This window comes from Calonectris borealis, chromosome 4 (assembly GCF_964195595.1).
Source record: "Calonectris borealis chromosome 4, bCalBor7.hap1.2, whole genome shotgun sequence".
NCBI lineage: Eukaryota > Metazoa > Chordata > Aves > Procellariiformes > Procellariidae > Calonectris > Calonectris borealis.
Window position 1 is genome coordinate 82,914,577 of NC_134315.1, and position 14,483 is coordinate 82,929,059.

Consider the following 14,483-nt stretch of genomic DNA (forward strand, 5'->3'; position numbering starts at 1 on the left):
AATTTCTGTATACAGAAAAAAAAAACCACAAACACAAACACTTGATCGTACCTTGACTTCACGTTACTGCATTGATTTTCAAATATCAATTATCTTCCTGCCCCCCACATCTCTCTCCTCCCCCACACTCTTCTTCTGGTATGATAAGATAATTTCAAGTTTCATCATCCAGCTGCACCTCAAAACTCAGTGCAAAACACAAGGTCACATACGGTTGGAAGGCACGTGGGAAAAAAAACCAATACTTAATACCAGTTAGTTAAGACCAGCACAACTCGACTGTTTTACTCCTAAAAAGGGCTGCTGGCCTTACTTTTTTGCTCACTAACATCTGAAGCTCCTCAAAAGTACCCATGTAACAAAGTAACAATGGTTTGATACCCTAAAATGTGAAATGTGGTATCAGAGCCCCCACTGAGGATTTGAAAACCTTAAAGAGACTGGGGGAAATTATCAACAACAACGACAAAATACCAGCATTTCCTACTTTTGCTTCAAGAGGCTGTAATTACATCTAGGCCCTTTGTGCCAGGCACTATAAACACATCATGAAAGTCAGAGCACGGAGTAAGGACCAAGGCAACAGGGCGAGAGCAGCTGCTTCGAACAGCCCGGGCAGGCAAGAGCAGGAATGAGACAGACCTTCAAAAATTTCTCTCTCAGCTCTACAGCCTGCTGCCTCCACTGCGCTCTGGAGAGACAGGCTCATCCCAGCCCGTGCGGGACTAGAACGCAAACACAGAAAGTCTGATTCTTCCTTTCCATTAAAGCAAAGGTGTATTTCATTCCCTCACAAGTTACCAACTGGGATATAACCCATTTTTACAGGACTTGGAAAACCCTTAGTTACAAATAGCTTCTAGCTATTTTTTATTCCCAATTCTGAGTGAGCCCAAGACATCGCACGATGCACATTTAAGCAATGCTGCTCTTTGTTGCAGTGCCCTGGCTTTGCATGCAGCTCCAAGTTACCCGTGTGATTCATGACTGTTTGCAAAGTTCACCTGAAAGGATTTCCTCAAATGATCATATTGCCTTTCACATACAGGTAGAAGGGTGGGAAGAAACCCCCAAACTTTTTGCCTTGGTATTTTTGTGTGGAGCATCTTGGATGCAGGAGGTTGGTAGGGTAGTCTTCTGGTTTGGGGATTTTTGCTTTTTGTTTTTTTTTTTTTAGAAGTTAAGTCTCTCAGAGTACTACCTAACAAATCAATATCCTGAATTCACATCTAACAATTCCCCAACTCACACACACATAGCTATTTTTAACTAATGTTATTCACTGAGACAACTATATCAAATGGGAATCATAGTGTTTCAATAGTATTTGGGGAGTTTGCCCCTTTGGAAACCAACAACCTACAGTCGCACGGTCAAAGGAAATGCTGGAAAACAACTGAAGTGCACAAGTGTAGCCGCACTGCACTCTCAAACTTAAAACATCATTAACTTTACTGTTTGACAGCATCGTAAGATCATAACCTTGCACTTTTCACAAGTCTGTCCAGAACGCTTTTTTTATGTTAGAAGAAACCAACGCTCAATGCCTGCCAAGGCACTCTTACGGCAACATCCGCACACACCGAGTTGAACGCAGCCCTCTTCTCCTAAAACAAGGAAAGGTGGATGACCGCTGCCTGCTCTCCACTTCCCCCCAGCTCCTGTCACCGCTGCCCAGGCCGGCAGGCTACAACCGCGCACCACAGCATTTCCGAGTCCCGTGGGCAAGCGGCTCCCGTGGGCTCACCACCGCCACGAACACCCGTGGAGAGCGTGCCAGGGCAGCGTGAGGGCGGGCTCTGCCCCGAGCCCTGCCGCTGACTGACCCAGCTCAGCCCACCTCACACGCGGGCACTGGGTGGTTTTTGTGGGTTTGGACAACTAAAACCCACAAAAATCTTTTTGGGTGAACCCCACACTCAGCTTGGTAGAGGCTTTACTGCTGTCCCGGGCTGCCTCGTCCCCCTCCCGCCGTCAGGAAAAGATGCCGAAGGTGAGGGAAAGCCCCGCAGCCCCAGCCCGACCGGCGGCACCCCCGGGCCACCCCCCGCGTCTCCCCATCGCCCCGTGTGCTCGAAGCGGGACACGCTCCTCCATCCCCGGCGCTTAACGCCCGCCAGCCCTCAGCTGCTTGAGGACACCCCACCACCACCACCGAGCGGGAAGAACCGGGGGGGCAGACGCGGGAGGGGCCGGGCACGGCTTCGCCCCCGCTCCCCTCGCCCCGCCTGTGAAGAGGCCGCCAAAATGGCGGGGGGCGGACCCCCGCCCGGGCCGGGGAGCAGGAGAAAGGAGGGAAAGATGCCCCAAATCCCCCGGGAGAGGAGGATTTCTCCTCAGCGGGGGAACTCAAGCTTCTCCTCAGGGCACCAACCGCCCGCGGGCCGGGGCCGGGGCCGGGGCCCGGCGCGACGACTCACCTGAGGCGGCGGCGGCCAGCGCCGCGCTGAGGAGGAGGCACAGCGTCGCCCAGGCGGCGGCGGCCGGGGCGCCCATGGCCCCGCCGCGCTGCCCCTCCGGCGGCTGCAGGGGAAGAGAGGGAGAGACGCCGCGTCGGGCGGGCTTCCGCGGGAAGAAAGGGGAAGAGGGGGTGGCTCCGCCGCCCCCTCGGCAGGTGCCGGGGCAGCGCCTCGGCCCCCACCCCGCCGCCAAACTTTCCCCGCAGACAAAGCGGCGGCAGCCCCGCAAGAAATGCGCCGTAGCCCGCCCAGCCCTCCGCCCCGCCCGGCCCCGCCTCGGGCAGCGCTTTCCCCCTCCTCCCCCGGCACCTTTCAGAGGAGGGGGCGGGGGGGGCGAAGCCGAGAGCCCGTGCCGCCAGCGCCCAGCCGCGGCCGTGCCCCTGGGGTGGGTGGGAGAGGAGCCGAGCCTCTCCTCTTCTTCCCCGGCTGCTACCTGAAGTAGCAGCCGACAGTAAAGCTGCAACAGCAGCGGCTGCAGCGGCGGGCGTTTGTCCTACGATGAGGCAAAGCGAAGGTGGTTGTGTGGGAAAGCATTGCGGGAATGACCCGGAGAGCGTTTCAGCGCCCAGGGGAGCGGTCGGGGGGTGATCTTGGTCAGAAATCGATGGGGGGGAATGGAGAAGTCATTCTCTCGGGCGGTGGTGAAGTTTTTCTTAACGTAGGTTTGGATCTCACTTTTGCTTGCAGGATTGAATAAAAAAAAAAATGAAAGGGGTAGGATGTGTTTACTGAAAGGACTGTTTTCTTGTGACACACATCTTACACTTTCTCCCTTCAATTTCAATTCCTTTGCTCTTCACCCTTTACATAGATTTCCTCTAAAAATGAAGACTCCAACATTAGCAATCACAAATCAAGCACTCAAACTAATAAAAATTACCACAGCACCCCACACAGCCTGAGTTGGACTCTTCCCATTATAACACTGTCTTTCTTCAGGCACTTCCCCGCTCCTGGCCAGTCATTATTATTTCACACCTCCAGCACCGCACACTCAACAGAAGGTACTGGAGCCAACTTTTCCAAGTGCTTCTGCAATATAAAAGTTGGGTTCCTTGAGGTCACGGGATAAAGAAAACCAGACACAAGTTTTGAAGTCACAGCCATTAAACTGCTACATGCAAAAGCCTAAACCTGAAATGAACTGGAAAAGTGATCATATTTGTACCGGTCTATAAATGAAATCTCATTTTTCAGCTAATTTCAATGTACCTGCTCCGTAGCAGTATCCCAATTACCATCTAGCACTCAGTTGTACAAGGCTGGACTGCTGCAGCCGCCTTCGCCCGCTCGCTTTAAACAAAGTCTGTCTGATTAAGTGCAATATGCCAGCTAAATGTAATAGTAATTCCTCATGGTAATTCCATCTGTTCAATTTTGATTCACTTTCTACTGAACACTACCATCTTGAACTCCAAGTTGGAGGCCAAATTTTTTCAGGATTGTATGCCATTAATTACTGCACCGTAATTTCAGCAATAAATGTGAGAAGTGGAATGTACAGCATGGCACTGATCCAAGATTCAAACAGCAATTTGCATGATGAGTTTCCCAGTGCTTTACCGAGTAAGTACTCATTAGCTATAGCAGGAGGTACTTATTACAAAAATAGGACCAGAGACACATAATAACTACCACTGCACACACAAACACTAACCAAACAAATATTTCAAGTTCATTTCAAATAGAGCACAAACCATGAAAGGAATAAATACACAGGCCCTAATCCCCTCCTAATCCATTCTGGTCTCACAGGGAGAGAACAGGTATTTCGCCACTATCTGTCAAGGCAGATGGTGTTACAAGTTTTAAATCATTTGAGATGACTGTAAAAGTAACATTAATATTAACACTGTTCCAAAGAAGCCGTTAAAGTCCGAAGAACTCCAGATCCATAGTTTACATAGTTTTGGAAGTTCACCCATTCCACAATATGAATGAAGAGCTTTTCCCTCTGAAACGAAAACATGCATTTAAAAGAAAACATTTCTCAAATTTTGCACCAAGGCCTCCCACCTGTTTCAGAAATTCAAAGCTTTGTAAAGTCTTGGCCTTCACATCCTTTTTGTTTGTTTGTTTGTTTGTTGTTTGTTTGTTTTTTGTTTGTTTGTTTGTTTTTTTAAACTCCTAATTCAATACAAAAGCGGCATTTCTGGTTTGAGTCTATTTACAATTTACCAGCAAACGAAACTACAGAATAAGCTTCAGACTGTCTAGAGAAATACGAGATTGTTCTAAGACTGAAAGCTTGAAGGGTGCATCTTGCAAAGCAATGACCCAACTGCCAACGGCAGCTGCCTATCTTGGAACTAGCGGCACAAAAAGTCACCGAGGTTGTAGGAATAAACGATTTTTAACCATCCTTTCATTAAATCTCGAGGCAGAGGCCACTTTTTCTGCACATTGGTGTTCAGGATCTCTTTCTCAGTTTGGCATGCAAATCACTGGTTTGAGTGATTCGAGCCAGACATAACTTACGTTTATTGGAAGCTGGGCATGTGCTGGCACAGACTCACACAGAAGAGCTGAAGAAACACGTTTCTGAGAAGGATCCGTCTCATTCCAGATCTGCTGGCTGAGGTCTCTTCTTGAACTTCTTGGAATTTAGCCCACATGGTCCATACTCGGAAATCTGTGGGTTAAACCTTCCGAAGAAGATAGCGACCTTCATATAGGAACTTGTCAGATAGAAGTAGACTCAGATGTAGTCCTATACTTGTATCAAGCCAGCTACTTTCCGGGACTTATTAAAAAAACCTGTCAAGTAGACAATTATGAAATGGATTTTCTTGTGAATTCCCCGATTCCAGAATCCCTGACACTTCAGTTCTTACAGTTAACAATTCTTCCAAATTTTACCCGATATACATATGCACTCCTTTCTTTAAGGCTGCTAAATTACAGAAATAATTTATCTAAATTGTTTTTATATGTATTAATTAGATTTAATCACTTTGAACTTCTAACTTCTGGTCAAACTGGTCATTGCTCTTCTGTAGAAAAACCTAAGCAGGAGGGCGGAATCTACCTTCCGCACAGCTCTTCCTTCTTCTATTGTTAAGATTTCTAACTTGTCCTGTGAGCAGAATTTTGCCATAGCTGAATTTTTTTGGCATCTCGGTTTGTTTCTGCTGTCTTCTTTAAGAATAAGCTGATTTGTTGAAGTGCGGAGAACGGTATAACAGACCAACCTTCTTCAATGACTATCAGTGCTGCGCTTGCACTGACCAGAGCTTTTAGCACCTCTGGGAGGAAAAAAAAAAATGTAGATGGCTTTCTCCATGGAGAAAACTGAGGGTCAAGGAAGCAATAGCTACAGGTACAAACAATCCACCAACAACTAAATTACATTGTACCTTCTTCCCTTCCCTGGAGTTATAAAGTACACACCAGATGCAAGCCTCCTAATCAGTATTAAACAGCGAAAACAATTCATCTTTGATCCGCTGAATTCCAAGCGGCAAACCCTGTCAAAGCTGAATGGAAATCTCTACCGGTGGATGTTTTGCTTGGCACAGAACAATAATGTGCCAGAGGCTGCAACTGTGCCATAAGTCATTCACGGTTCTCATACGAAAAGTAAACAAACGCCGTACGAAGTGGCACAAGCTTTTTGGGAGAGGACTTCACACTCATTCCCTAACGTGTCAAGACGCTGTCATTGACTCGGAGCTTGGCTCGACTTTCATGTGTTCACGGTTGTTTGCAGATGGTATTGTATTACCCGGAAGGGTGAAGGATTTATCTCTTGAATTTAAAAAAGAAAGGGTTTTTTCTAATCTAAGTGTGAGACCAAGCACCGAAGGGGTTTTATCTGGCCAAGGAGAAAACAACTTCCTTCCGTAATGTTCTGATGCTGTGACAAGGCTAGGAGATCAACTGTGCTCTCATGCCGCATGAAGCCCGATAGATCCTGGCCGTCTTTGACCACTACGTATCGTATTTCAGTCAGTCTTTTGTCAGAGGTAAGCAAAACTGCTTTATTTACCAATACATTGATTTGGAGAGGATAGATGTGTTTTTAACATGATCCCTTCAAAGGGACTCTTCCAAGATTATTAATTTGACCTTCTCCCCACTTGGTCTAGCTCCCTCAGAAACATTAAAACGTACTTTTAAAATACGTAAGCGTCTGTAGTTCAATACACACACACACACAAGGATAAAATGCCTGTCCTTGATTTTAATTCCAAGTTCTCCAACTTGCTAGGTAACCTTTACAACACCTTTTTTACAAAGGTTTTGGAGAGGAAATGACAATTCGAAGGCCACTCTGACACACTTTAAGAAGAGTCTGCATTTCAGAGTCTGGAAGCTCTACATCTAGTAGACATTTCACCCCTTCACTTACATCCAAGACAACAAATCACTACTGAAATAAAGGAAATCCAATCTTTTCCCCATGTCTCCGCACACAGACAAGGAATGAGACACCACCTCTATGCACTACATATAGTACTGCAGGTTTTGTTAATAAGCGTTTTTAAAACACAATGAGATAAGGGCATTAATAATCTCTTTCAAGCCACTATCCATTGATAATGGATGCTCGTAAGCATTTTGAAAAAACATCAAAACTAGCCTTCTTGAAATAGGAACAACTCGCTCTTCCACTGCGCCTCATCTACTCACAACCCTTTTGGAAAGCCCTTGTGAAGCAGAAAAATGACCCTTCCCCCAACTGAGGGTCCAGCACAATATTAATTCGCTTCTCTTTATGCAGGATGCCTGCATTTCAGCTTGGTTTAGCCAACACAGATGTGCACGTACATGTGCTACACAGCACACACAGACCTGATCTTTAGTTTTGGGGAAGCATACGATTGACCGCACTCATGCGGAACAGCTTTCCAGCAGAACTGCAGTCAAAGTACAAAGACCACCAGGCAGCACACTCTTAGTAAATCCAGCAGGCACCTTCCAGAAACCTCAGAAATAGAAAATGTCTTTCTACTAGATGGCACATGTTTTTACGTAGCTTCAACTAGGATGATGTTCTTATATCTCACTGTCCCAGTCCCCAAAATCCAGCCCCCCTCCCCAACAAACCTAGGGAGCCGAAAGCAGGTGGGCTTGGGAAAGCCCTGTTACAGGAACCATGCTTACAATGGTCCAAATTCCCTGAAATAAAGCTTTATTTTTCACAGGGCACCTCTAGCGTAAGGTCACTGGCTACCTTGTTAGCATGCCATCTTTTCTAAAAGCTTTGAGCAGTACCTAGCCTTTGTACAGGTCACTTCCAAATTTGTCTTCTCATAACCACTTTTACTAATGCTGGGAAATGAAATTTACCTGATTTTGTACACGGAGCACGTTAAAGAAAAAAGTTTTGCCTTACTTATCTGTTATTTCCACCCCAGTCACTCCTAGTGACTTAGAAACGGTGCTACTAGCAATGTAATCGCAGCAGGAGGACTGCTGGCAAGATGAAGCTTTCGGGAAAGAACAAATAATTTTTAATCACTACCCTTTTTACCGAAAACATTTCCACTTTAGCGTTTGGGGTTTTTTTTAAGCCTTCTTTAGGGTGAGAGAACAGTCCCCCAAGTGTTTCTCTACTTCAACAATACCAAGACCTTTAGAACTCCAGCTGCAAAGAAATACCATCAGCACAGGTTTTACTACAAAGATGCCCGCTAGAACATACAGGCTCACGAGAAGACCTGCTACCCCACTGAAGATCACACCGAAGGTGCCAAGCGCCACAGCCCCTGACATACACCCGTCTCGCTCTGCCAGTGACTAAATATGGCATGTGCAGTAATAGCTCATGTTAACCCAGCATTTCCCAGTACCTGGCAGATTGGGCAGGCTGGGTTTTGCCCCGTTTTCCAAGTACTCTTGGAGCTAAATAACTTTAACTTAAACAGGATTTGACTCTAAGAAATTCAATACTCTTCCGATTACATTCACATTTTTCACAGGCAGTTTTCGCAGAAAGCCTGATCTTTGTTCTGAAAACCTTCACAAATGAGCACTTCCCTTTGCTAAATGGTAGAACACTACGCACTAGGGGTAAAGGTAACCCTAAAAACAAGCAGCTTATATTGAAGGCCACTGATGAAAGACAGTACTAAAACCTTAAAAGTCAATGAGTGTACCCAAACCAAGCCTCCCATGAAGCCTCCTCCTCTCAGTAGGATGCCAATACAAATCCGTGGTGGACCGATTCCCATGCTGCTTACCCTCACGGCACAAAAAGCTTATTTTTTCAGAACAGTGATAGGAAGTAAGGACACTTTTCCTCCCAAACCAGCTTTCCCCCCGAGTGCCATAGCACTCCCCCCCCAACATTACAACTACTCGCGCGTGCACTGAACACTAACCCTGCAAGGTACAACCGTCAGGAATTCACTGACAACTCCCTCTCCATGTAGTCGTAGGACGAAGCCTCTACTCACCCGCAAGGTGAGGTACTGACAGAAATGACTGCTTGTAAAATAACAATGTTTATCCCTAACAGTATTTTTAGTCCTAACAGCTTTTTATTTCCCTCTATCCTATTTAAGTCAATGCATGTTTTACCATACGGACAGAATTTAGGCTACAATATTAGCTTCCCTGTAAGTTTGGAGGCTGACAATACCAATGGTACTGCAGAATATGAATGTAATCATTCATAATGCCTGTCTCAGCGTTTAGAAACATCTTACCCCTCGTAGGCACGATTAGAGTTTTAAACAGACCTCATCAGTGACATCGTCTGGATGGGCTTTGTGCTTAGCCCAGATCTTTCCAAGCGGTTTTGTATGCTTCAAATGAAGCGCTCAGCCCGACATCTTAGGCTAGCCTAACTTTCAGAGCAGAGGCAGACACACTGCAGAACTTCCAGCTCTGTCCCCGAGAAAACTAAAATCAGTGTCTATACCTGACAAGTTAAAATTCAGGAGGTGTACAAGGCTGATCTTACCTGATGTTTCCAACACTGTACCTAGCTACAGTACATCACAACAGCAGCTGTGGGACTAGTGCTAATTCCAACCGCTAGCTCCCTGGAAAACCCCCGTGGCTATGGAGAGGCTAGCCTTTCTTGCATCGGTTTTGAGCGTGGCATTTTTAACATCCCCGTCCTGCCCATCTGACTTAACCTCCATGCCATAATTTGCAGCAAAGGCCCTGTGAACTCAGTTTGACCTACGCAGATTCAAAGTTTTTTGGAGTGCACCTAATATCCGTACAAGTCATTCCCCACAACTGCGTGCATGCCTCTAGGGCCATTTCTTCCTTGTTTGGGCAAATGTTTCTGTATGCACTAACTGCGAATCCGAGCTCACCGCCTGCTTCTCCTTAGTCAAACTAACAGCAGTTTCATATAAGACAATTTTAAAAGCAATCATACATCATCTGCATTAGTAAATGTATTGCAGCACTCCCTTTTTTCCACAAGGAACATCAGTAAACTTTTCCAATACTCATAAACAGTGTGGATTCCAAGTCCCATACATCTACTCTTACTTTCCTACCATCATTAAGAGCACACTTTTAGAGGCAAAAAGGCTGCGACCTCAAATGCCGTAACCGGATACTTCCCCGAGAAATATTTTCGGTGGAAATGAAGCTGCCAACCAAATTCAGCATAGCTTGGATTGTGCTGCTAAAAATTAGAGAGGAGAGGAGGTAGGGTAAATGCACTGAAAAACACAAAGCCCTTCGGGAGAGAACTAGGGCACAGCGACCAGCCTTCTTCACTTACGTGGTCCATGGGAAGATGGTCTCGTCCTTCCAGCCACCCTCCCAGACATCTCCCCCTTCTCGCCGAGAGCCAAGCGTGCACAGCAAGGTATGGTTTGTTAACAGGCGATAACATTTATTTACTTCTCAGCTGCTCTGCAGGGACCAAGAGTATGTGCTTTCATGCCCGAGTATGCGCAAAGAGTTTGCCTAGCGAACCTTTCACTATGGACTAACTGACTTGAAATAAGTTTCCGCTTACCGCGGGCAACGTCACACACGCAGCTAGCACGGACCGGTTAATGCCTTGCAACACATCCCTTCTCACCTCACCACATATTCGGGTAACCAGGTCCTGCGTTACTGCCATTTTGCTTTTGATAGAAGATCTGGGCTCTATTTACCTACCAAAGGAGTATTAAGCATCCATTAACAGAAACTCTGGTAAAAAGCAGGCCTCTTATTATACAGGACTTAACATTCAGGACAGATAACCTATTTATTATGTCCTGCTCTAACTAATCAAAAACCACTAAAGCATTACAACCCCACGCTTTGCAATGAGTACGCTAGTATTAATTTCTGGAAGCCAACAACGCCATTTTAGTTATGCGTACTCTAACCATTTAACTGGTTTCTAAGGCATATTGGCACAAGAACCACATGTAGAAGTCCTCCCACTCTGCATGTTTTTGTTTTGGGACTAAACTTATTAAAGGGGAATAATCTCATGTTGTCTTCCTCCCTTTCATCTCTCCTCTGTGTCACTCAAGAATTTCAGGCTAGAAATTCCAATATACTCAACAGCTTGTAAAACGCGATGTCAGTATTACACCGACCAGGGGCATTATTACTTCATCGATTAGTAGCGTCATAACAGGTACTCCTAACTGCAGGATTACACCTGAACAAATGCAGCTGAAAATTTGCTAAGTTCATGAGCCACTTCTTTTGCTCACCTGACTTCTAGAGGCTCAGATCCACAGTATTCCCATAGTGTTCAAATTTTCCAAGTATAGATTTCTGCAGAAATGTTTATTATTCCACGCTTCTATTCTTTGAAAGTACACTCAGCAGTCTGAGAACTTATGATTTAAGTTCACCTGTATATTTATGCTTAAGCATCCCTTTTTTTAATAGCCACCCATCTTCAAAAGGGCAGCTCTACCTTTTTCCATAATAGATAGTAAAGTCTTTTAAATAAGCCAAGAAAAAAAAAAGAGAAGAGACCAACAAACCTACGCAAATGATATCACAAGCCTTGCTTTTCTACACCAACAGGTCATCACCTTCACATTGTTCCTTTCGGGTCGCAAACAGCACATCACTACTGCAATATCTCATAACATTCCTTGTATATGTAATTCATCAGTAATAAAAACACTCTTTGCTTACACACAGACACAAAACCGTACTTGCAGGGTGAAACAACGCTCCTGTAAAACAATATCCTACCTTTTGCTAAAATTCAGTGTTAATCAACCGCTCGTGATCCATTCGAGATGCATGTAAATTAAGAGCCAGGTCCTCAAAACAAAGCACATCCCCATGGCTTGATCTTTTCTGTTCATGCAAGCACACATCCTCAGCACAAACTCCAAGTAGAAAAAGGTTACTGCATACGTGATGTACTTGCAGAGGATGCTGTACTTGAGCTAATAAAGCTAGACATATTGCAGATGAGGAGCTTACGCAACATGATTAATTTTTTTTTCATTAGCAAAAAACCATCTAGGTCAAACTTGTCACAAGTAATCAAGCCTTTTGCTGCAGACCGATTCAGTTGCTAGCCCATTCTATGTTGGCATAGACTAGACTTGCCAGTACACTACCATCCGTAATCAGTACAATCAATTACTTAAGGCACAGAGTGGAGGAGAAAAAACCTACATATTTGAAACACTTGGAAAAAATCCAGTTTCCTCTTGATTACCTACCCTCACCTAGCTTCTGAAACTTGCCTGGTGCTCCAGACCAGAAATTAGGAGACATCAGTATTAAGGAGCTAAAAAAGCTTTACTCTACAATTTAACTCCTGCAGAACAGAGGAAGGAGGAGGAAAGGAAAAAAAAAAGACATAATCCATTCTAAAGATACTTACAAATGACTACCATTACCCGCCTCCTCATCACCAATTCCTAATGTAGGAAGATTTGGACCAAATGGGACATTTAGGGCAATTAACATCAGTGAACACATTCGACAATATTTTTGCCAGTCACATCAACTATTCACTTTGCGAAGCAACAGATTTAATTTTCTTCTTTCCACCAGGCATATGAGCACAGCCCATAGTAAAAAAGATGTTTAGATGGCTGTTCAAGTGCACCGGCATTGCTTTTTCCACATACTACCTCGTAAGCCTACTGAAGTCAGTGCGAAGCCTTCCTTTACCCCTACGAGAATTTTCTGATCCAACTCTGAGCAAAGGACCCCACGTAATCAAAAATCTAGCCGTGGGGCCTAACAGTAATCCGTCAAGCACCCTGACTGACAGCAGCCAAGTGCTTCAGATGGGAGGTACGAGAATTTCTATGCAGACAGATAAGGGTAACTTCTTTGAAAAATGAACCCCGCCTCCAACAATAGTAATGATTTAAAGCCACAAACACAAACCACCCTTCCAGTTTTGGATAAGCTCATCCCTTTTGTAAATAGCCAATCCTTTTTGGAATCTTCGTACATTTTAGGGTGCACTTTTACTAATATATATGTTTAGCCAAGTCCAAAAAAAAACCTCCACTTAGAAACTCCTTCTCTAACACCTCTACAGAAGGGATCAAGAATGCCACCTGCTGGAAACAAAGTGGAAAAAACTGTGAAAGAAGTTCTGCAGCAAAGCAAGAAACACCTATTTATAAACAGCCAGTTAAAAAATGCATGGATATTTATGCTTGTCTCCAGTTTATATTTAAGAACTATGCTGGAGGAAAACAAGGTAAGCAAAATAAGAAGTCACAGCAATTGCCACAGACTGAATTAAATCAGGCAGAATGGCAAGATTACATTACAAGCACACTCAAGAGCGGTTGTTGCGAAAAAGGATTGGTGTTTTGGTTTTAATCCGATTGACCCACACCAAGCAGCCCCAAAGAACAAAAAGCTAACCGTGCAAAAAATGGAACCATTGCCAAGTTGAGCCTTTGGATGTGTTTAAGAGCTCAAACCCCAACAAGAGTTCCACTCATTTATTGGGAATCTACCACTTATGTCAAACTGTGCTGTTGCTACTAGAGACCTCCGTTTTAATTAAAGAGTCTTTATCTTCAAGGTTTTCCACCAAATCTAAGTGGTACGCATAGCTACCAAGAGTCAGAGGACCAAAGTTAGGCAGGTTGATAACCAAAGGTGACCCCCACACCGGCAGAGGGGATGGGGAGCCTCCATCCAGCCACTAGATAACCAGTGCCTTCTAGCGAGGTCTACAGAGCCTAGTGCACCTCCAAGATGACTAACCTAGCACAGGAGCGCCGCCCCACAGCTCCCAGCCACTCACTGCTCTGGTTATCTACGTGCTCTTCCTCTCCAGACAGTAGCACATGAAATCCACATAAGGCATCAGTCAGCATTTTCAGGCAAAAAAACCCAACCCAACCCAAAAAACCTCATCGGAAGTGTAGCGTGGGAGTCTTCCTCTGAGAGTCACCTCTATGGAAAAGAGATCTTCTGGAGCTTGCTGTGAAGCCGCCCCCACTCCCCCACTTACCCCAAGTGGTTATTCACAAGCCCATCAAGAAAAACCTCTATGATAGAAAATAGACAAGAAAGTGACACTCGGACTTTGTAGCTTCACTCAGGTTTCATCCCAAAACATTTTAAGCGTAATTCTTTACAGGACAGTGCAAACAAACCACTAATTGACTGGATTCTCTGAGGGGCATCGTATCAGTTACGCATAGATGAAATAGTATTATTTTAAAGATAAGGTGCATGATCACTCCTCCGATGGAATACTGCCAATTTATCATTAGAAAAACCTCATCTATTACAATTTGTCACAAAGACTAACCTGCATTCAGAGGGTCAGAGTAGTAATCCTCTGTATACACCTCCAGTATCTACGTATGCAGATTAAATCGAAACTAATTGAGTTATCACAAGCATCGTGCAGACGTTACTTCCACCAATTCAAAAGGAACACCATGTCTGACTTTGCAGAAAAATGGAATGGTAAATAAAAACCCGTTTCCTTCATTGGCGAGATACACAGCAGCTTTCCCAAGTAACCGCATTAGTTGCTCTGCGGGGGACCGAGTCAAGACCCCAAAAGCACTGAACATTCTGCAATTTCAACAGAGGAAAAAGCCCAGCATTATGGACATAGCGTGTGCTGGCCTTTCAGCTGCTGCTGTG

At 44.9% G+C, this 14,483-nt stretch overlaps 1 long non-coding RNA gene across 1 annotated transcript; it reads right to left on the minus strand.

Moving 5' to 3' along the window:
- Positions 1–621: 621 nt before the first annotated feature.
- Positions 622–11,102, minus strand: LOC142082294 (uncharacterized). The gene is made up of 3 exons (XR_012673656.1): positions 11,090–11,102; positions 10,459–10,534; positions 622–5,704 (listed from the first exon to the last, which is right to left on the minus strand). It is a non-coding gene; the product is annotated as an uncharacterized LOC142082294 (long non-coding RNA).
- Between the last annotated feature and the right edge of the window lie 3,381 nt (positions 11,103–14,483).